Source organism: Lutjanus erythropterus, chromosome 18 (genome assembly GCF_056507025.1).
Source record: "Lutjanus erythropterus isolate fLutEry1 chromosome 18, fLutEry1.hap2, whole genome shotgun sequence".
Classification (NCBI taxonomy): Eukaryota; Metazoa; Chordata; class Actinopteri; order Lutjaniformes; family Lutjanidae; genus Lutjanus; species Lutjanus erythropterus.
The window spans coordinates 19640405-19646701 of NC_139334.1; positions in this window are offsets into that span (position 1 = coordinate 19640405).

Genomic DNA, 6297 nt, shown 5'->3' on the forward strand with positions numbered 1-6297 from the left:
TCAATATCAGTGAAAATGAAAATTGTGATGCTAAAACGGTCATCCTCACTAATCATGAATCATATCGCAATCTGTCAAAATAATCACATTATGTTTGATTTTTTACTGTGTAGTGTAGCTCTAGATTACATGTATATAAATGTGCGTGCGGGCATGAAAATGGAAGACAAGAGCAGCAGAAAACACACAAAAGGAGGCAGTGACACAACATTTTTTTACAGACATGACAAAGACAGTGACGACCGTCCATCATAAATCAACTATTCTAACTATGACGCTCTGAATAGGCATCCGGAAAGTGACACAATGGTCACAACAGTGTCATGAAATTCTTTTCACATTTCCTGGACAGTAACGGCAGGGCACGAGCGGGAACTGCCCCTCGAACAAGAGTCCCCTCTGAGTGAGGAGAAAAGGGGACATTGTGGGCCAAGGACCCAAAGGTCGTCATGGCTGTCAGGCTCACGCTCTGCCTGGACTCCTGCTGACTCACCGCGGGTCCAACCAGAGGAGGACGGGTCAAACATTAGTCACGGCGCCCGTTCAGGTGATGAACGTGAGGAGAGTTTCTGTTCTCCAGACACACTCTGGGGCCCAAATGTGGATTTCTCAATCCCACTGTGACCTGATGTGATTGCATTTCCTCTCCCTGCAGCGTCCCCCTGCTCTCTGCGAGTCTGACATTAGCGTCTCTGACAGACGCTAATGTCAGACTGGTGGATTCCTGCGTCAGAGGACTCCCACTGAGACGCCGACCGACTTCCACTCAGCTGATACCAAAAACTGAGCCCGTGGGCAGCTGTCTTCTGTAGAAAAAAAAACAAAAAAACACCCTTATTGTTTCCTTCTTTTTCTGTAGAACTCTATCTCAAGCCTTATTGGATCCTCCATGCTGATTGGCTGATGGATATCTTTCACATTTCTGAGTAAAAGCTGGTTGTTTCACATGCAATCATATCACTGCTTAGACAATAGGTCCTGTCTATTTCCTATCAGTGGGTTAGAAGAAAAAAAAAAAGACACTGGTTTCTTCTGAAAAACTTTTTTCCATAATACAACAATTAACAATTAACTCCACACCCACCTCTGCCAGCAACACAATCACCTTACAATTTGGCCTCCGCAAATCAAGATGGAGTAGAAAATAAATTATATGAGAAAAGAAAAAGAAATCACACAGCACTTACATTCTGATTACTGTTCAGAGAGAAGTCTCACCTGATTTGGATGCACTCGCTGATTGTTGTAGTTCTGCTGTACCTCGTGACTTTTTTGTGGATGTGGACCGCATAACCTGTAACATTTCCACACTGAGATGTCTAAAAACACCTGACGTATGTTATATATATTGTTTAGTTGTCCACTTACATCATCCCAAATGTTTTCAACAGTTTTCAAACAGCAACATCTGTTGTTCATTCAAGGTAAAGTTGTGTTTCCTGCTAGCTGTTGCTCGCTAGTTGCTAGTTTCTATCAGTTCTGGGAAAATACGGGATGGATCAGAGAGTGGGGAGGGAAGTCGGTGCACCGGACCAAACGTAAGGTGGATAAAACTTTAATATTACCTCATCCGTGAACATCAGATTGTCATCAGCAGTGGTGGTCATCATCAAACTACATCTTTTGTTATTTTTTAATGTGGGAGAGACCTCTAGTGGCAGAATTTACAAATCGTGTTTAAATGTTGAAAATGTAATATTTCACAGAACATTGCATGGATGATTAAAATATGTGCTTTTATTTAATGATAAATATTGGTATTTGATGTTGTCTGTTCAGATTATTTACCTTTTAGCACCATTTTTTCTATGTTTGGGTCTTATTCATCCATTTAGGATGACAATAGTTCTTTTAAGTTTTCAGCCCCTCTCTCTATTACCTCGTATCCCTTGGCTAAGCCCCTCCCTCCAAACCCACACCTCAAACACCAGGCAGGTTTCTTTGCAAAACCTCTCTCTGTTCTTTAAGGTGTAAGCTTCGCCAAGCCCGTGGTCCCTCTCGCCGCGGCTCGACTCGGCTCCAGTGCTCTGCAGCAGCAGGGCAGAGCGTCCCAGAGGCAGCTGCAATAACAACAGGACGAGAGGCTGGTACACCACACACACACACACACACACACACACACACACACACACACACACACACACACACCACTGTGCCCCTTCAAGAATTATTCCCCGCTGTTTATCATCATGCCTCTTTGTATGCGCTCCATGTGTACAGTTGTAGGCAGAGGAGTTGAAGGATTTTCTGCACGATTTTCCACTGCTGAATCAGGCTTTCACCATCTGTAGTGATACACACACACACACATCTGTGTATGTATTACAGCCAATAGGAAGGCCCTCTCTCTGAAATGATCTACGATTGGCCGAAGTCTCCCGTCACGAGCCAGATTTCCTACAGCCTGAAAACAGCCAAGAGGGGGAGCAGAAGTCTAGTCTTCTCTTATTATCTTAAATTATGCAAAAAACCCAAAATGTCCACCACAGCTTTAATTTAAACTTATTTTTGATATTATTTAGTTTTAATTATTTAAAAAAATACTGTTTACTCTTTACTGTTTGTCAAACCAAATTATCTTCTGTATGATGAAATAAGATTCACATTAAAGCTTTTGAAAGTGTGATATTTTGTAAAGAAATTATGCCTTACCTTGTTCTCACTTGATCAACAATTTGCAGGTTTCCTCAAGACGTTTCATCCTCTGACAGGTGTTTTTCAGGGCAGACATTTTAATGCATCACAGTTGGAAAAGCACAAGTATAAATAATAAAATCAATAATGGCTGAATTCCATTTAGCTGCTTCAGTTTCTTGATCCTGGTATTGTGCATGCTGGCTCACTGTCACACTGTCATGGCTGACTGAGACACTTGAATAAAACTGAGCCACAGTAAAGCTATTAGATGCACTCGTACTTTTCCCATAACGGCAAGTCAAAATGTCTGCTGTGAGAAAGGCCTAAAATCTAACTCTGATCTAACTCTGTGGTCGTCTGATTGGATAATCCTATGTCTATGTGTATAAATAGGACTGTTTCTTGTTTACATATTTGATGAAGGTCATCCAGACTGAAAGGTCATGTTAAATAAATATGAAATAAATCAGCCGTAAGTGAGACAGTTTGTGGGTGTTTTTAAGCTTTATGTTTTGACTCATGCTTAGTCACTGTCTATTTAGCAACCGGCATTTTCACGACAATAGGACTGCAACTAAACCAAACAACGTTGTTAAACATCACTGTTTACGTTAAGGCAACCACGCAAAGAAAGAGCGACTGTTTCTTTCTTATTTCTTGAACATAAATCCCCTTAGAATAAACCACAGACTCTTGTTCTATGTGAAGCATTGCAGTGAACGAGGGTAACTTTCTTTAAAGCCAATTTCAACTTTAAAACTAGACTATGCAAGTTTCACAAAGATGTTTTAGGCTTTAGTCTTTAGTGGTAGGTCTGTAGTGCCTCCTTACCCCCAGACTGAACTCAGAGCCATGTTTCCGTGGTAACAATCCCTGGCACCTGCTGACCAGCGGCACAAAATGACCAAAAAAAAAAAAAAAGAGGAAAACATGGATCATAATTTGTTGTTTGCTAACAATGTGGAGTGAGCAATGAGGAGGGACAGAGTTCATAGAGATGGGAGTAACCTGATGGAAAAATACAGCAGTGAGGAGATTGTTCAAGGAAAGTCTGACTGACGACCACGGCAGCTCGGCTCTGCTACTCTCTGTTACACTTTGCTGCATTTTCATCATAAAAAGTTCTTGTAAGTCTTGATTTTTTTTCCAGAATAGCAAACATTTTTATGGACCAACGGGATGAACAGGTAGATGTGGTTATTTGGATAGTCAAGAACTAAACGGCTTTGAGCAACAGGTGAATGTAGCTGTTTCTCTGACTGTTAGTTAGACCTAAGCCAGAGTCAAAGTCTGTCTTTGTGAAGCTGCTACACGAACTGCAAGATGTTAGTAGGTGCTCAAAAGTAGATCGGGTCACTCCTATGTTCCCCAGCTCTGTGCACATAATGGGTTAGGGCAGGGGGTTTTCTCTGCCAGAGACTGTAGGCCTTCCCCTCAGACAAAGTTTGGTAACTGCACGCCCCCCCAGTTTGGGAACCACTGCCTGAGACATTCAACAACTGAGCCAAGATATCCTAACATTGCTGTTTCACATAACTTAAGACTAAAAATGCATAACAATGTTCTGTCCAAAGGCATTTATTAGTTTCTGACTCTGGGAAAGTGGGGGAAAAGAGTCAAATTCTCTGTATGTCTTTTAACCAAATCACACACATTTAGGCTATTCTGCGTGATCCCCTTTTGACAATAACTAATGCAGCATTTTCGCCTGAAACTGTTCGCAGCCCCCCTGGGACTATTTTCTCGACTAATCGACTAATAGTTGTTAACCTATAAAATGTCAAAAAATTGAGAAAAATGTTCAATCAGTGTTTCCCAAAGTCCAAGGTGACGTCCTCAAATGTCTTGTTTTGTCCACAGTTCAAAAATATCCAGTTTACTGTCATAGAGAAGCAAAGAAACAAGAAATTGTTCACATTTAAGAAGCTGGAATCAGAGAATTTGGACTTCTAAAAAATTACTCGAACCGATTAATTGATTATCAAAATATTTGCGATTAATTTCATAACCAATTCATAATCAATTAATCGTCGCAGCTCTACTTGGGATCTCAGGACCCCGAAGACACAGATACGTTCAAGCTGATGGACAAGTCCATACAGTCACAAGACATTGAAGGCCTGCAGATGTCCACACAGACACTACACATGTCCTCTGATGATGAAATTTACATCACGGAGACTCTAGCAGACCATCATGGGGTCACAGACGCAGAAGTAATAATACTGGCTCAACAAGTGATGGCAAAACTAAACTCAGTGTAGTGAATAGAGCAAGAATGCATTTTATTACTGTACTGACCTTTTCGTTTGTAAGAAGAGAAAGAAAGTGTTAATGCATTCTCATAAAGTTTCTGTGTCTTGCTTTAATGTCTGTAAACTGTCCTTCAGGTAACTGAAGAGGCGCTGCTGTGACTATTTTTTGAATCACCAATAATTTCATTTGTTTAAAAGTGCACTCTCCATCCTTACAAGAGAGAAGTGATGCCTACGGTCAACAGAGGGGCCACCAGATTCCATCGAACCAAAACTTTAATTAGGGATCTTAGGGATTATTTAACTGTATAACAATTAAGGGGTGTCACAATATATCGGTATCAACGATGACCGTGATATTTAAAAAATGAAATATCAATATGTTAATACACATATGAGCTCTTAAACACACTGTGTGCTCTTGTGGCTCTTTGTTCATGAGTTCATCTGGTCGCCTTTTTACCACCTGTTAAATGTAATTGCACTTTTTGTGCAGTTACAGTTCCTAGGGCTGGGCGACATCTACCAAACTGACATATGATGATGTCCACAGTGAAACATTGCGATGGACGATGACGTCGTTGGTGGGTCTAAAGGGGTCTTCGTCTCAGCACCACATGTCCGTAACTTAGTCATGTTTAAAGAGAAAATAATAAGCAAGACATGGAGGCGTCATGCAAGAAAAAGCTGAAATAACTTCTTTTTAATTTCTCTCTCACATTAAAAAAGTGAAATTAGGTAACAACCCTATGGCAACTCTGAGGGGACACACTACCTCAAATACAGAGGGCTTTTAAATCATGATGTTATGATGGTAGAGGTCTCAGTGGTCGATGACCGTCAGCTATAGCGATGGACAAATATTGTTCATCAGTCCAGTGACAGACTCTCTCCACCTCCATCCACTCATATTTGGAATGTAATTCATTTGCCAAAAAAGACAACAAAGTAAACAAAGATAAATATCCAACCATATATTTGACATGCAACTTCTTTCTTTAAAATTTCTTGATAATATCCTGCAGTGAAAATCTGATACTGTGACAGCCTTAACAAGAATGAGGGGATATTAGGGCTGTAGTGCTGTCATCACAATACAGTTCTGTCAAAGTTTATCATGTCTGAGTCAAACCTGACAGTTCAAAGAGGAAAAACATCATAACTCAAGTGGGTACAAAGAGGTTTTTTGTGTCTGAACAAGATGGTCAGTGTCACACTGTCCACAGACAAAGAGATAAAAAAAAGAAAAAGACAGTTTAGGATTTAGAAACCTCTCAGTGACTCAACAGCCTCCTATGGTGAAAAAGTGTAAAGCAGAGACCTGAGGCATGGAAAGAAACAGAGACAGAGTGATTCAGTGAAAGTGAATGGCCCTGACTCCCCTACCCATCACTGAAGAAGGGGG